Source organism: Schistocerca americana, chromosome 10 (genome assembly GCF_021461395.2).
Source record: "Schistocerca americana isolate TAMUIC-IGC-003095 chromosome 10, iqSchAmer2.1, whole genome shotgun sequence".
Classification (NCBI taxonomy): domain Eukaryota; kingdom Metazoa; phylum Arthropoda; class Insecta; order Orthoptera; family Acrididae; genus Schistocerca; species Schistocerca americana.
Window position 1 is genome coordinate 98,382,259 of NC_060128.1, and position 18,345 is coordinate 98,400,603.

At 44.8% G+C, this 18,345-nt stretch overlaps 1 protein-coding gene across 1 annotated transcript in view; it reads left to right on the forward strand.

Annotated features, from left to right (window-relative positions):
- The window catches only part of LOC124552605, an 80,459-nt gene that overhangs the window by 37,857 nt on the left and 24,257 nt on the right, over positions 1 to 18,345 (forward strand). The window contains exon 3 of the mRNA XM_047126929.1: positions 4,166 to 4,472. The gene's annotated coding sequence lies outside the window, so the exon portion shown is untranslated. The remainder of the gene's footprint in view (positions 1 to 4,165; positions 4,473 to 18,345) is intronic.

The window sequence follows — 18,345 nt, forward strand, 5'->3', positions numbered from 1 at the left end:
TCCGACCTCACCATCGTATTCTGCATATCAAGGTGTTTCATTTGAGCCCAAATGCGATAGGGTAGAGTCAATTTTACATATTTCCATTTAATCGATATGCAAATCTAATAAATAAATCGCAAGTGCGCACCGAGATTAAAATGTCGAGGCTGAAGTACACAAACATTCAAGACACAACGGCCACAGAAGTTTTTATTCGGCGGAGGCAACAAGCCCGCTGGAAAGTCTGTAGGAGGGCAAGTTAGCACACAGACGCGCCGGTCAGCTGACTGCCCACAGACCAAAACAGTTTTTGCCAGAGAAAAGGGATAATGGTCTGCGTGTTCACCTTAAAAGCAAAACCCGCTGTATTGTTTGGGAGAGCCCCAGAGTATGATGTTTTTGACGGACCTAGTACACAGTTTGAGAGTTCTCACTGGGGGACAGCAAACGCCTAACGCAGATGCTATATATTTCCGGATTGGTCGGCGTAAACTGAGCGCCATTCTCCCATTTGTAAGAGTAACGCTGATTGGTGGACTGTTTCTGATGCTGTGAGCTGGAGGAGTGAGGGAAATACAGCGGATGATATACCCTTTCGCTTTTTGCGTGGAGGGAAGTTGTTCCGGTGACACTCTTGTAGCGGGAACATGTAGTGGGAGCGAGTGCGCTCGTGCGTGTACGCAGAGAGCAAGGAACAAAGTCTCTACTCAGTACTGCACTGAGAGAGCACCTCTGTCGCTAGTTAATTGGAGTGATGCCCTAAATTGAGTCGCTCGCAATTAATGGTTTGTTCACTGTGTTGCCCACAACACTTAATGTACGATGTGAACACAGACCGAGTATTAGTTAGCGCCAGCAAGCGAACATTGAGTGGCACCGCGGTGGGCTGGTTATCAGCCGGCCGATGTGGCCGTGCGGTTCTAGGCGCTTCAGTCTGCAACCGCATCACCGCCTTGGGCATGGATGTGTGTGATGTCCTTAGGTTAGTTAGGTTTGAGTAGTTCTAAGTTCTAGGGGACTGATGACCTCAGACGTTAAGTCCCATAGTGCTCAGAGCCATTTGAACCATTTTGACTGGTTATCTGACAGGTGTACCTCGCCAATAGTTAGACTAGGGGCAGATAGGACTTCTTGATTTCATCAAGTTGTAGTGAGAGTTCGATTGGCGAAGGTCAATCCAGATAGAAAGAGATAGTTTTGTTACGTCGTAGCGGCGAACGACGCAGGCAGGCCAGCCGGGGTGGCCGAGCGGTTCTAGACGCTACAGTCTGGAACCGCGCGACCGCTACAGTCGCAGGTTCGAATCCTACTTCGGGCATGGATGTGTGTGCTGTCCTTAGGTTAGTTAGGTTTAAGTAGTTCTAAGTTCTAGGGGACTGATGACCTCAGAAGTTAAGTCCCATAGTGCTCAGAGCCATTTGAACCATTTGACGCAGGCAGCAGTCGTCGCAGCTCACGGTATTGTGAGCTACAGCGTAGGCGAGCCCCATCTTTCCTCCATTAGAAATAACATACTTCATTCACATGACTCCATTACATTTCTCACGCGACAGCCTCGACCGTACTTACAAAAATTCAGTCAGATGATTATTCAAGTTGAGAAGGCGCGGCTCTCACCCATTCTGACGAGTTAATAATATTCTTAAGGAAAAGGGATAAAAGAGCTTTCCCACACTTTGTATATAAATGTCATTAACAGGTCTCCTGTCCATAAGAAGTAACCTCCCGGAAATTTGTGTATCAGTTTATAAATGAAAATTTCACCCGATTTTCTCAGGTTCTGGAATAAATAATAGTTTTCGTTCGTTTAATGTTTTTCTTACCCTAACTAGCAATACTCCAGTACCCATGTATCCCACTAGATACGTAAGAAAATAGAATATTTTTGTGTCTTTCCCTTACAGCGGACGACTCCAGAAGATATTTATTCCTGAAAGTTTTTCAGCCATTTCTTTTTGGAACATTAGGAGCGTCTGTCCGACTTCTGTAGTAGTGTGGGGTGGAAAGTGCTTCTTGCAGGAGCCAAAGGATACTTGTCAGATGAATCCGTTGTGAAACTCGTCAACATAACACCCTCACACTGACAGCCACATGACGCAGTTTTGGCCTTATACGTGTCGATGCCACTAACAATTTATCAGCGCCTAAGGCGAACCCTGTGCCTACTAGGCAACAGGATACATGCTGAATTGAGGTGACTGAAATGCTAATCATGACTGGAGAACATATTAATGTACATGTCCTGTGAATATGAATGTCTTGTCTGTAGTCGTCCAAGGTGTTCTGTTTTTCTCTTTTCTTCAAACATGAGTGTAGAGCTAACGGCCTTGCCGCAGTGGTAACACCGGTTCTCGTCAAGTCACCGAAGTTACGCGCTGTCGGGCTGGGCTAGCAGAGGGATAGCAAGACAATTAAAATCGCTCAAAAGAGGAAAGGCCGCTGGACCTGATGGGATACCACTTCGATTTTACACAGAGTACGCGAAGGAACTTGCCCCCCTTCCTGCAGCGGTGTGCCGTAGGTCTCTAGAAGAGCGTAGCGTTCCAAAGGATCGGGAAAGCGCACAGGTAATCCCCGTTTTCAAGAAAGGACGTCGAACACATGTGCAGAAGTATAGACCCATTTCTCTAACGTCGATCAGTTGTAGAGTTTTGCAACACGTATTATGTTAGAGTATAATGACTTTTCTGGAGACTAGAAATCTACTCTTGTAGGAATCAGCATGGGTTTCGAAAAAGACGATCGTGTGAAACCCAGCTCGCGCTATTCGTCCACGAGACTCAGAGGACCATAGACACTGGTTCACAGTTAGATGCCGTGTTTCTTGACTTCCACAAGGCGTTCAATACAGTTCCCCACAGTCGTTTCATGAACAAAGTGAGAGCATATGGACTAACAGACCAATTGTGTGATTGGATTGAAGAGTTCCTTGATAACAGAACGCAGCATGTCATTCTCAATAGAGAGAAGTCTTCCGAAGTAAGTGTGATTTCAGGTGTACCGCAAGGGGGGGTGTCGTAGGACCGTTGCTATTCACAATATACATAAATGACCTTGTGGATAACATCGGAAGTTCACTGAGCCTTTTTGCGGATGATGCTGTGGTGTATCGAGAGGCTGTAACAATGGAAAATTATACTGAAATGCAGGAGGATCTGCAACGAATTGACGCATGGTGCAGGGAATGGCAATTGAATCTCAATGTAGACAAGCGAAATGTGCTGCCAATACATAGAAAGAAAGATCCCTTATCATTTAGCTACAATATAGCAGGTCAGCAACTGGAAGCAGTTAATTCCATAAATTATCTGGGAGTACGCATTAGGAGTGATTTAAAATGGAATGACCATATAAAATTAATCGTCGGTAAAGTAGATGCCAGACTGAGATTCATTGGAAGAATCTTAAGGAAATGAAATCCGAAAACAAAGGAAGTGGGTTACAGTACACTTGTTCGCCCACTGCATGAATGCTGCTCACCAGTGTGGGATGTGTACCAGATAGGGTTGATATAAGAGGTAGAGAAGATCCAACGGAGAGCAGCGCGCTTCGTTACAGGATCATTTAGTAATCGCGAAAGCGTTACGGAAATGACAGATAAACTCCAGTGGAAGACTCTGCGAGAGAAACGCTGAGTAGCTCGGCACGGTCTTTTGTTGAAGTTTCGTGAACATACCTTAAACGAGGAGTCAAGCAGCATATTGCTCACTCCTACGTATGTCCCACGAAGAGACTATGAGGATAAAATCAGAGAGATTAGAGCCCACACAGAGGCATACCGACGATCTTTCTTTCCACGAAAAATAAGAGACTTGAATAGAAGGGAGAACCGATAGAGGTACTCAAACTACCCTCCACCACACACCGTCAGGTGGCCTGTGGAGTATGGATGTAGATGTAGATGTGGGACCGACCGGCCGCCGTGTCATCCACAGCCCACTGGCGTCACTGGATGCGGATATGGAGGGGCTCTCCCAGCCCTATGTCAGTTTCCGAGACCGGAGCCGCTACTTCTCAATCAAGTAGCTCCTCAGTTTGCCTCGCAAGGGCTGAGTGCGGCCCGCACTGTATTTATATGTGGAGCCTCAATGTTCCACTGTGTGTGAACAGATGTTGATCTGTGGACTGCCGTAACTACAGGTACGAGTAACTGGGACTGACACCGGCACCGCCGCTGTTCCAGCTGGATCTTTCGGACAATCCACTGCTGGAGCTTCCAGCGGGTCTCCTCCAGCACTGCCCGCACCTGCGCTCGCTGAACTTCTCCAGGACGCGCGTCTCGGCACTACACCGCACGGCGTTCTCCAGGAACGCTGCCCTGGAGTCGCTGGACCTCTCCAGCAACAGCCTCCAGGCGCTGCCTGCGGCGCTGCTGCCCAACCACGGCCGCCTCTCCAGGCTGGACCTGTCCAGCAACCAGCTCCGCTCCATCCCGGAGAAGCTCTTCAGCGCCACGGGCAGTCTGCGGCTTCTCAACCTCAGCCACAACGGTGGGTCGCTCGCGTATCGCTGCACTGGTTCCATGGTTCGCACAGTGGCCTTTGTCAAAAATAAACGTAACGCATTCCACGTATTTAGGGGAGGCACATTCTGTTTCCTTTGATTACTTGACCGCCGACAATAAATGGAGTCGCATCCGTTAAATATCTGGTAGTATGCATATGGCCGGCCGGTGTGGCCATGCGGTTCTAGGCGCTTCAGTCCGGAACCGCGCGACTGCTACGGTCGCAGGTTCGAGTCCTGCTGCGGGCATGGGTGTGTGTGATGTCCTTAAGTTAGTTAGGTTTAAGTAGTTCTAAGTTCTAGGGGACTGATGACTGCAGATGTTAAGTCCCGTAGTGCTCAGAGCCAAGTATGCGTATGGAGTTATGTAATACGAAACGGCCACACAGAAATAATGGCAGATGAGGCAGATGACAGACTGAAATTTATTGGAGGAATCCTCAGTAAATGTAGTCAGCCCATGAAAGAGGTAGCTTCCAAAACACATCTCATCTGTGACCGATACTTGCGTACTGATTCCCTGTCTGCGACGACTACCTGGTGGAAATGATAGAAGAAGCGCGGAAGGTACAAAGAAGAACAGCCTGTTTCGTTATAGGTTTGTGTAGAAAGTATAGTTACTTGCTTCTCGCCAGAAAAATTGTTGCTTTCTCTACGTTCCTCGCCACTGATGTAACGGGCGTTCTCGTGACTATTCTTTGCTCATCGTAAGAATAAACCTGACGTCAACAAACACAAAGACGGTGATTGGTCAGAAGCCGCAGCACACGTACGCTGGTGTTGTTACGCTCTTCGAAATAGGTCCTACACTTACGAATTAGATGTCTTATTACCAAGTTATGTTAAATGAAACTTATAAGAGATTCTAATGTACTGGCAACATACAACGTTTTTCTTGAACACGCTTTAGCTACGTAACATTTTTCAGAAATTTACAGAAAAATATCGGCTTTCAAATTTTTCGAGGAGTTGTATTTAATATACACTCATGCTCATAAATTAAGGACAATTGCAGAATGGGGTGCCACACAACGTGGCACTACACAAAACTGGCGCTAATAGCATAGGCACATACGAAACAAACACAACACAAATTTGTAAGTCCACGGTATTGCCATAACTTTTGAAAATCGTCCCGAAACACATGTGCTACAAAACGCCACTGTCTCTTGCGCATGTACCCCGACATCAATGTGGGATATGATCACCGTGCACACGTACACAGGCCGCACAACGGGTTGGCATACTCTGGATCAGGTGGTCGAGCAGCTGCTGGGGTATAGCCTCCCATTCTTGCACCAGTGCCTGTCCGAGTTCCTGAAGTGTCGTAGTGGTTTGAAGACGTGCAGCGATACGTCTACCGAGAGCATCCCAGACGTGCTCGATGGAGTCTGGAGAACAGGCACGCCACTCCATTCGCCTGATATCTTCTGTTTCAAGGTACTCATCCACGATGGCAGCTCGGTGCAGCCGTGCGTTATCATCCATCAGGAGGAAGGTGGGACCCACTGCACCCCTGAAAAGGTGGACATACTGGTGCAAAATGACGTCCCGATACACCTGACCTGTTACAGTTCCTCTGTCAAAGAGATGCAGGGGTGTACAAGCACTAGTCATAATCCCACCCCACACCATCAAACCACGACCTCCATACAGGTCCCTGTCAAGGATGTGAAGGGGTTGGCATCTGGTTCCTGGTTCACGCCAGATGAAAATCCGGCGAGAATCGCTGTTTAGACTATACCTGGGCTCGTCCGTGACCATAACCTGGGTCCACTGTTCCAATGACCATGTACTGTGTTCTTGACACAAGGCTTTACGGGCTCCCCTGTGACCAGGGGTCAGTGGAATGCACCTTGCAGGTAACCAGGCGAGTAAACCGTGTCTGATCAGTCGCCTGTAGACTGTGTGTCTGGAGACAACTGTTCCAGTAGCTGTGGTAAGGTCCCGAGCAAGGCTACCTGGTTCTCTGCGGGCACTGATGGTGAGGTATCGGTCTTCTTGTGGTGTTGCACTCTGGGGACGTCCCGTACTGTAGCCCCTGGACACGTTTCCTGTCTCCTGGAATCGCTGCCATAATCTTGAGATCAGACTTTGTCACACACAGAGGGCTCGTGCTACGACCTGCTGTGTTTGACCAGCCTCCAGTTGACCCCTCATAACGTCATCAATATGTATTCTTTAAGCCATTTTCAACACAGAGTCACCATTAGCACGTCTGCAAACTTACTCGTTGCACCGTACTCTGATATGTACCAACACACCTCTGCGTATGTGGACTGCTACCAGCACCATCGTGCGACGACCGTAGGTGAAATGCCCCGCATGGTCATACACCGTAAACCGCCCACCAGAACGTTTTTTCACCGTATATCAGCATTATCCTTAATTTATGACCATGAGTGTAGTTGAGATACAAATGCATGTTGGCTATACAGTATATAGCGGAACTCATAGTGCAGTAGGTTCATAATCTTATTCAATTTATGGATCAAGCCCCACGTTGGTCATTATTTTTTCTTTCCATTTGTGATACCTAAATCTCGTAACTGTACAATTCATCATCATTTTCTATGAAAAAATGCACGTCTTCTTGTTTCTAATTACTAGAACCAGGATTATATGCATCACAAAAAACATAAATTTGCATGCAAATATGCATGAAAAATGCTTAAAATCGCATGAAAAGTGTCGAAATATGCAAGATCAAATAATTAAAAAAGATGGTAGTTATTGTATGCATTATTTCTCAAAGTCGAACCTGTGCATATCAGTTACGAGGAAGAGCGCCGGCCACGCGAAAAATCGGTACATTCAGAGCGCTGATATGATTTTCTGATTACTTTCTGGTAGAGGTGAGGAATGGGGCCTTTCTGCGATTATTTTATAAAAATTTGTAAAATGGGGACGAATACCGTGTTTCAAGAATTGTTCCTTCTTTGCTATTGTTGTCGGTAACAAGCGGATGCGATGTGAACATGTTTTGTGTTCTCGTATTATGACGTTCTTAGATAATACAAATCTCCTTCATCATAACCAACATGGATTCCGCAAACAGAGATCATGTGAAACTCAGCTCGCCCTATTTGCCCAAGAAATTCACAGTGCCGTAGACACTGGCGAGCAGATTGATGCCGTATTCCTGGACTTCAGGAAGGCATTTGATACGGTTCCGCACTTACGTTTAGTGAAAAAAATACGAGCTTACGGAATATCGGACCAGGTTTGTGATTGGATTCAAGATTTCCTAGAAGAAAGAACACAACATGTCATTCTTAACGGTTCAAAATCTGCAGATGTAGAGGTAATTTCGGGAGTACCGCAGGGAAGCGTGATAGGACCTTTATTGTTTACAATATACATCAATGACTTAGTTGACAACATCGGTAGCTCCGTGAGGCTATTTGCAGATGACACGGTTGTCTACAAGAAAGTAGCAACATCAGAAGACTCGTACGTACTCCAGGAGGACCTGCAGAGGATTAATGCATGGTGCGACAGCTGGCAGCTTTCCCTAAACGTAGATAAATGTAATATAATGCGCATACATAGGGGCAGAAATCCATTCCAGTACGATTATGCCATAGGTGGTAAATCATTGGAAGCGGTAAAGACCGTAAAATACTTAGGAGTTACTATCCGGAGCGATCTCAAGTGGAATGATCACATAAAACAAATAGTGGGAAAAGCAGGCGCCAGGTTGAGATTCATAGGAAGAATTCTAAGAAAATGTGACTCATCGACGAAAGAAGTAGCTTACAAAACGCTTGTTCGTCCGATTCTTGAGTATTGCTCATCAGTATGGGACCCTTACCAGGTTGGATTAATAGAAGAGATAGACATGATCCAGCGAAAAGCAGCGCGATTCGTCATGGGGACATTTAGTCAGCGCGAGAGCGTTACGGAGATGCTGAACAAGCTCCAGTGGCGGACACTTCAAGAAAGGCGTTACGCAATACGGAGAGGTTTATTATCGAAATTACGAGAGAGCACATTCCGGGAAGAGATGGGCAACATATTACTACCGCCCACATATATCTCGCGTAATGATCACAACGAAAAGATCCGAGAAATTAGAGCAAATACGGAGACTTACAAGCAGTCGTTCTTCCCATGCACAATTCGTGAATGGAACAGGGAAGGGGGGATCAGATAGTGGTACAATAAGTACCCTCCGCCACACACCGTAAGGTGGCTCGCGGAGTATAGATGTAGATGTAGATGTAGATGAATAGCAGCGAAACAATCGATATACACAGGACCAACTTTGAGATATATCGCACCCAGAAGGGTACGCTAAAAAACTCCGTAATATCTTATTTAAAAGATAACATACAATCATGAATTTTTTTGAACAGCCTTAATTTTAATTAATACTATTGGACCACAGCATCATTTACAAAAGTGGTTCAAATGACTCTGAGCACTATGGGACTTAACTTCTGAGGTCATCAGTCCCCTAGAAATTAGAACTACTTAAACCTAACTAACCTAAGGACATCACATACATCCATGCCCGAGGCAGGATTCGAACCTGCGACCATAGCGGTCGCGCGGTTCCAGACTGTAGCGCCTAGAATTGCTCGGCCACTCCGGCCGGCTGTAGTGATATGTTCATCTTGTCTACAGCTGTGTTGTTTCTACAGTATTATAATATCTCGAGGTTGTACCGTGTGTATGGCAGGAAAACTCGCCGGACACGGAGGGTTTTGTTTTCATCCGCAGATCGGTCCGTGCAGAAACTGGAAGCGGGGTGACTCTTGGTAACCCCTCGGACTGGGGCTCCCACCCTCACGGGAGAAAGTTCACCCTGTAAAATACTGCCGGGCATTAAGACGAAACGGCCCTTAATTGCACCGGAAATTACTCTCTCGCTGCGGAAAATGGACTCTCGGCCGGCGAGGACGCTTCCCGACGCCTGCCATTTCCTTAATTTCCGCGACTTTTCCCCTGCCCTCGCCGTTACTGCGCGGAGGATTATGCGCCGGTCGTCGAGACTCGCTCAATCTTCTCGTGCAGGCCGTGCGTCGGGGCTGCCCCCAGGGAAAGCTAGGCGCGTGTTCCCAATCCAGGGGAATTAAAGGAGCTAGTTATGATAGAAGTAAAAAATAGGAGAATTTAAAAAAAACAGCTGATTGATTATAAATGATAAATAAAGTAGCAAACAAATAATGTTTAGGTGTTTCCTGAAGTATTCATTAGTCATCAAATGGAGGAAGAATGAAGAGACGCCGGCCGCTGTGGCCGAGCGGTTCTAGGCGCTTCAGTCCGGAACCGCGCTGCTGCTACACTCGCAGGTTCGAATACTGCCTCGGGCATGGATGTGTATGGTGTCCCTAGCCTAATTAGGTTTAAGTAGTGCTACGTCAGGGGATTGATGACCTCAGATGTTAAGTCTCATAGTCCTTAGAGCCATTTGAACCATCTGAATGAAGAGACATAGCAATTTTTACAACAGGAACCAAGAAGGTAAGCGAGTATGCAATATCGAAATAGGTACGGATTCGGTGCGAATGCATCGTTTCACAGTGGTATAAGCTGCTAAAATTTTCTGGGGCTTTCAAACGTGTCGATAGCTTGAGGGGAGGTTCTGGTCGAGACCGACGAAAAATGTATTTTTTTCTTTTTTTTGCATAATTTTTACTCCTGAAGTATATAGATTGTGGCTGCAAAAGGTATTTCTGATTGTGAAAGTATTTTAGAAGTTACAGCGTGCTGAATGGAGTCGTTCGCCGACTAAAATATACTACTGGCCATTAAAATTGCTACACCAAGAAGAAATGCAGGTGATAAACAGGTATTCATTGGAAAAATGTATTATACTAGAACTTTCATGTGATTACATTTTCACGCAATTTGGGTGCATAGATCCTGAGAAAACAGTACCCAGAACAACCACCTCTGGCCGTAATAACGGCCTAGGTACACCTGGGCATTGAGTCAAACAGAGCTTGGATGGCGTGTACAGGTACAGCTGCGCATGCAGCTCCAACACGATACCACAGTTCATGAAAGGTAGTGACTGGCGTATTGTAACTAGCCAGTTGCTCGGCCACCATTGACCAGACGTTTTCAGTTGGTGAGAGATCTGGAGAATGTGCTGGCCATGGCAGGAGTCGAACATTTTCTGTATCCAGAAAGGCCTGTACAGGACCTGCAACATCCGGTCGTGCATTATCCTGCTGAAATGAAGCGTTTCGCAGGGGTGGAATGAAGGGTAGAGCCACGGGTCGTCACACATCTGAAATGTAGCGTCCACTGTTCAAAGTGCCGTCAATGCGAACAAGAGGTGACCGAGACGTGTAACCAATGGCACCCCATACCATCACGCCGGGTGATACGCCAGTATGGTGATGACGAATAGACGCTCCCAACGTGCGTTCACCGCGATGTCGCCAAACACGGATGCGACCATCGTGATGCTGTAATCAGAACCTGGATTCATCCGAAAAAGTGACGTTTTGCCATTCGTGCACCCAGGTTCGTCGTCGAGTACACCATCGCAGGCGCTCCTGTCTGTGATGTAGAGTCAAGGGTAACCGCAGCCATGGTCTCCGAGCTAGTAGTCCATGCTGCTGCAAACGTCGTCGAACTGTTCGTGCAGACGGTTGTTGTCTTGAAAACGTCCCCATCTGTTGACTCAGGGATCGAGACGTGGCTGCAAGATCCGTTACAGCCATGCGGATAAGATGCCTGTCATCTCGACTGCTAGTGATACGAGGCCGTTGGGATCCAGCACGGCGTTCCCTATTACCCTCCTGAACCCACCAATTCCATATTCTGCTAACAGTCATTCTGTCACGACAAACGCGAGCAGCAATGTCGCGATACAAAGATTGCGAAAAGAAATGTGTGATTTGTGAAAAACTTTCCGTGTATTGTGATGATAAGTGTATCGTGTGTTATATAATTGCTAATGTTGCGGAAAAAAGAAGCATAAATGCAGTAAACTCTGTTAACGAAACCATGTGCTCAGCGTCCACTTCGTTACAAGATCGAACATGTGCAAGTAAGGAACTGATAGAAATAAATTACTGCTATTGCAATATGTGTTTAAAGGTGTTTCGTGCATTAAATGCAGGACTGTTTATCACTACAGCTGTTACGAATGTTAGAGAAAAGCAATAAATCTGGCCATGTCGAAGATGCTGTAAACAAGGAAAAGGTCAAACGTTTAACAGTAAAGACGAAGTTATCTCAACTTCTGAAACATCAATATGATGCATTACTGGAAAAATACCTACAAAGTGAACCTGGAATACATAAAACTCGCACTCTTCTTTCTAATTCAAAACAAAATCCAGTAACTAATAGTCCAACAGTGCACAATTTGAAACCAGCAACCGTTAGCATCAATATGCCGCCAAAAAACAATACTGCTGCAAAAAAAGGCACATCAGAACGGAGTGGAACGTCCCTCAACTGCACGAAAACAGTTACTGGTAGTCAAATGATTCAGATCAAGCATAAAAACAATATACTGCTGTTATCTGATAGTCATGGGCGTGGGTGTGCATCACCCTTAAATACATCTTTCAATTACAGCACGTCAGCAGTAGTAAAACCAAAAAGCATGCTTTGAAAATATTGTCAGGGAAGCAGTCGAACTCTCCAGGGGCTTCACTTTGGACGATTTAGTGGGAGTTATTGTAGGTTTTAATGACAGTAACAGAAGCACAGCAGTTTTTAAAACGAGTGTACAAAGATGAATTTCAAGAATGCGTCATACTAGGCTGCTACTGTGTACAATCCCATACAGATATGATAAGCCAGGAAACAACCATATGGTGTACAATCTTAACTGTATTACGATGGACCTGGCATCTCCATGTACAAACGTCACTGTAATCGACTTGAACCAACTTCTATATAGAGAAGCCTACACAAAACATGGGATGCATGTCAACGCAAAAGGAAAACAGAAAGTGCGCGAAACTATCGCTACCTCTGCTAGGTGCACACGGAGGGCAACATTGACAAAGGTAATTTTTTCCTCTTGAATTGCAGCTATCGTGCAATCGCGTTAACGTAATGCAGCATCCCTGGTCCATAACATTATCGCTGTCGCTACAACACTCTGCCATCGCCACTGCTATCTCATGCGTAGTAATAAACATGCAACATAAAATATAACAACAATGAATATATATTTAAATACAAATGGTTCAAATGGCTCTGAGCACTATGGGACTTAACATCTGAGGTCATCAGTTCCATAGACTAAGACCTACTTAAACCTAACTAACCTAAGGACATCACATACATCCATGTCCGAGGCAGGATTAGAACCTGTGACCGTAGCAACAGCGCGGTTCGGGACTGAAGCGCCTAGTACCGCTCGGCCACAGTGGCCGGCATTTAAATGCAAATTCATGAAATTTACATAGGTTATCGCAGGAAAATACATTTAATGAGCAGTTAGATATTTTGATGGGTCGAAACGTGTAGTAGATCAAAGTGGCATATAACAAGATCAAGTATACTACCCGATTAAAAATACCTGGTGAGCTGTTAGTAGACCTTAATATCGGATATGTCCACTCTCCACCTTTATGAAGGCTTTAAAACTTTTGGGGACTCTTTCAATAAAGTGTTTGAATATCTGTGGAAGAATGGAAGCCCATTCTCCCTCAAGACCCCAAACGTGTACATTAGGGTCTTGAACGAAGTCGACATTCTTATTCATCTCAAAGATGTTCTTTTGGGTTCAGTTCGGTACGTTGGGCAGATCAGTCCATTTCAGGAATGTTATTTTACACAATCCAGATGCTGCTTTACGACATGGTGCATATGCATACTTATTAAAACACTCGCAGTCCACGAACTGTTTCTTTGCATCAACTTCAGTAGTCCTGTCTTCCTCAGTTACTTGAAATATTACGATATATTGATAATTTTTACTTTTTGGGCCATCTGACTACAACTGAATGAAACGCAATTTTCGTGCCATACGCTTTTCGCCTTTATTCTCTTCAAGCCATCTTCAGTGACTTGGAATATGTACATATTTTACTATTTAGTTTGCAGTAGGTACATTGCCCTAAAATAGTAATATATGTACATTTCCAAGCCACTGACGATGCCTTGCAGAGAATAAAGGCGAAACGCGTACGGCACGAAAATTGTGTTTCATTCAGTTGTCTCTATTGAGAGGTAGTCAGACGGTCCAAAAAGTAAAAATTATCTATATACTGTAATGTTTCTTTGCTGTGTGCAGTACGGAATGCTGTAAATTGTGTTCATATCCTTCCACATTTAGCGTTTTCTTAACTTTCCTCAGTAAACGGCTGTCATATGATGACACCAGTTTTGGGATAGGGTGTTCATATGATAAACAGAAATGACACTGTTATCCAGTTCACTTCTCAGTAGAGAAGAAAGTCACCAGAAACTGTCAGCGCGCCAACTACACATATAAACATAAGTGAAACCATTATCCGGTCCACTTCCCGGCAAAGAAGAAAGTCTCCAGGAACTGTCAGCACATCATCTACACATACGTATAAATGTCATGTTGCCATCTCCAGGTCAAGTGGGTCAGTTAAACGGAAGTTTTCAGTCAGTGAATAAGAACATTCAAAGAGCAGATGATTTAAATGTAAGTGTTCAGCCAGTGAGTGTAAGCAGTCAAGTTGTAAAACTGAGAAAAGCGAGTACTTAAGATATGAGTGAAAACAAACAAGCTACTGTACGTGCATCTTCTAGAGTGAGAAAAGATCCACAGAGGAGCAGTGATTTTTTATGGATGGCACCAGGGAAATCATCTCGTCATCATCTGGATCCAACACGATCAAGAAACTAGCCAGAGATGTAAGTACACAATCAACAAGTGACAGAAGAATGTACAAGCAAAGTGAACAAGCTGATATATTGCTACAGAGGAATCCAGACCTACCCCTTTGTGAGGATGATTCGTTATTATTTGCACATATAAATACCATGTCATTAAGAAACAAAACTGATGACCTGAGTTTTTTGTTAGGACTGAACAAGAATATTATACTATGTATCAATGAACATTGGTTAAGTGAAGACTAACTGCAGTTATATGTACCCCCAGGCTTTGATTTAGTAACAGGTTATTGTAGACCAACACACAACTATGGGGGATCCTCTATATATGTTAGTAGTGGTATAGACTTGGATTACAGCGCCCTTAGTGTTAATGATTACTGTGTAGAAAATGTACTGGAAACAGCAGCAATGTTACTGCCCATGTTAAAACTCATGATTGTGTCTGTATACCGCACACCTGATAATGATGTTGAAGTATTCGCACAGGCCTTACAGAGACTGATACTACACCTCGATAAGTGGGCTAAATATAGGATTTAAATTTTTGGTGACATAAATATTGATATAAGGCATAACACACCAAAACAAGTTAAACTTCTGAATATGCTAAGATCACATGACCTGCACTGCATTAATGAAAACCCAACAAGACACTCTGCCTGCCTTGATAATGTAATCACAAATGTTGAGACAAATCAGTATGAATTAGGGCTATTCAATACTCATTCTTTATCAGACCATAAAGGTATTTTGTTAAAATTTATAACAAAAGAGCCAGCATCTGTCTCCAATAAAATTAAGTACATTAGGCTTTTGAACGAAGAGAACATTGATAACTACAGAACACAAATAAAGATGACAAATTGGAATTACTTTCTGCTGGAAAGTAATCATATCGAAAAAGCGTTTACATTATTCATTAGTGCATTGTCAGATGCATTTAAAACTTGCTGCCCTAAAGTAATGAGAAAAAATAAGGGAACTATGAGGAAACATGGTCTTACATCAGTGCATAACCGGTTCACACCTGACCCACAAAAGCTCAGAACTCTGTTAATGATTTCCTGTGACAAATCAAAAAATAGTGAAGCCAAAAAAGCAAACTACATAAGTTTTAGGAAAAAATACAAGGCAGAAATTAGATTAAGCAAATACAAGGCAAATGGTGATTATATTAATAAGTCCCAAAATAAATGCAAAGCAGCCTGGACTGTTATCAAGACTCATGAGGGTAGAAATAAAGATGTTAACAAAAATAATTCATGGGATACTTGTATCACACCGGATGACTTCAACATCTTCTTCATTAATGCTGCCAGTATGAATAACAGTGCTGCAAATGAACATATCCATAAATGTGACAACAACCATATCTCAAATAATAGAAATTCATTTCTACAAAATTTTGAGGATATGGTTCCTGTGTTTAAATGGAAATAAGTAAAAGTAACAGATATTAAAACTGCAATAGCAAAATTAAGTTACTCAAAATCAGAAGACATTTATGGTCTCTCCAATTTTGTGATAAAAAAAATAGCAGATGTAACAGCACATCCACTCTGTTCTCTTATGAACCAGATGTTTGTCAGTGGCTATTACCCTTCATCCTTAAAAATGGCAATCTTTACTCCACTGCACAAGAAAGGTGACAAGTCCTAATAATTACCGTCCAATCTCCCTTGCACCCATCATATCAAAAGTAGTGGAATATTGCATACAGCTCCAAATCAGTCAACATCTGTCTGTGAATAATATTGTTAGTGACACTCTGTATGGCTTCAGGTCCGGCCTGTCAACGGGAAAAACAGTTGAAGATGTTGTTTCATATATATTGTCATCATTCGAATCAGGATTATCAGTTAATGCCACTCTTGTGGACCTCAGCAAGGCATTTGACTCTGTCAGTCACAGGATACTACTAGAAAAACTGCTCTGCTATGGTATTAGAGGCTCAGAACTATCTCTGATCAGATCCTATCTGAGTGACAGAAAACAAATTGTGCATTTTAACAATTTGAGGTCAAATGTATTGTGTACCACAAGGCTCTGTGTTTGGACCCTTATTTCTAATAATACACTCCTGGAAATTGAAATAAGAACACCGTTAATTCATTGTCCCAGGAAGGGGAAACTTTATTGACACATTCCTGGGGTCAGATACATCACATGATCACACTGACAGAACCACAGGCACATAGACACAGGCAACAGAGCATGCACAATGTCGGCACTAGTACAGTGTATATCCACCTTTCGCAGCAATGCAGGATGCTTTCTCCCATAGAGACGATCGTAGAGATGCTGGATGTAGTCCTGTGGAACGGCTTGCCATGCCATTTCCACCTGGCGCCTCAGTTGGACCAGCGTTCGTGCTGGACGTGCAGACCGCGTGAGACGACGCTTCATCCAGTCCCAAACGTGCTCAATGGGGGACAGATCCGGAGATCTTGCTGGCCAGGGTAGTTGACTTACACCTTCTAGAGCACGTTGGGTGGCACGGGATACATGCGGACGTGCATTGTCCTGTTGGAACAGCAAGTTCCCTTGCCGGTCTAGGAATGGTAGAACGATGGGTTCGATGACGGTTTGGATGTACCGTGCACTATTCAGTGTCCCCTCGACGATCACCAGTGGTGTACGGCCAGTGTAGGAGATCGCTCCCCACACCATGATGCCGGGTGTTGGCCCTGTGTGCCTCGGTCGTATGCAGTCCTGATTGTGGCGCTCACCTGCACGGCGCCAAACACGCATACGACCATCATTGGCACCAAGGCAGAAGCGACTCTCATCGCTGAAGACGACACGTCTCCATTCGTCCCTCCATTCACGCCTGTCGCGACACCATTGGAGGCGGGCTGCACGATGTTGGGGCGTGAGCGGAAGACGGCCTAACGGTGTGCGGGACCGTAGCCCAGCTTCATGGAGACGGTTGCGAATGGTCCTCGCCGATACCCCAGGAGCAACAGTGTCCCTAATTTGCTGGGAAGTGGCGGCGCGGTCCCCTACGGCACTGCGTAGGATCCTACGGTCTTGGCGTGCATCCGTGCGTCGCTGCGGTCCGGTCCCAGGTCGACGGGCACGTGCACCTTCCGCCGACCACTGGCGACAACATCGATGTACTGTGGAGACCTCACGCCCCACGTGTTGAGCAATTCGGCGGTACGTCCACCCGGCCTCCCGCATGCCCACTATACGCCTTCGCTCAAAGTCCGTCAACTGCACATACGGTTCACGTCCACGCTGTCGCGGCATGCTACCAGTGTTAAAGACTGCGATGGAGCTCCGTATGCCACGGCAAACTGGCTGACACTGACGGCGGCGGTGCACAAATGCTGCGCAGCTAGCGCCATTCGACGGCCAACACCGCGGTTCCTGGTGTGTCCGCTGTGCCGTGCGTGTGATCATTGCTTGTACAGCCCTCTCGCAGTGTCCGGAGCAAGTATGGTGGGTCTGACACACCGGTGTCAATGTGTTCTTTTTTCCATTTCCAGGAGTGTATATGTAAATGACTTTCCCAGCACCATGTTATGTAAATCCACACTCTATGCAGATGATACAACTTTTGTTACAGCAGGGAAAAATTTAGGAAAATTAAACAAGGAAAGTGAAGCTCATCTCAGAGCAGCCATCAAGTGGTTCCAACTCAATGACTTGCATATAAATCATGATAAAACTGTAAATATTCTCTTTAGCTTGTGTGTTAAGAGTGATAAGATTGATTGCGTCTCAGCTAAACTACTTGGGATCCATCTTGACACAAAATTAACGTGGAAGAGTCATACCGATTATATTTTTACTAAGTTAGCATGTGTGACATATTTGTTAGGTAAACTAAGGTCATGTGATAGTGGTAACTTATTACTCAATGCATACTATGCCTTTTCCCACATCCATTTAACATATGCCACTTCGTTGTGGGGAAACTCACCTGGAGCAAAACAAGTTTTCATTTGGCAAAAGAAGGCAGTCATATGCATCCATGGAGTCATAAATAACGAGTCTTGTAGACCATATTTCAAAAATCTAAAAATACTAACGGTTCAGCCCTTTTTATACTAAGTTGTC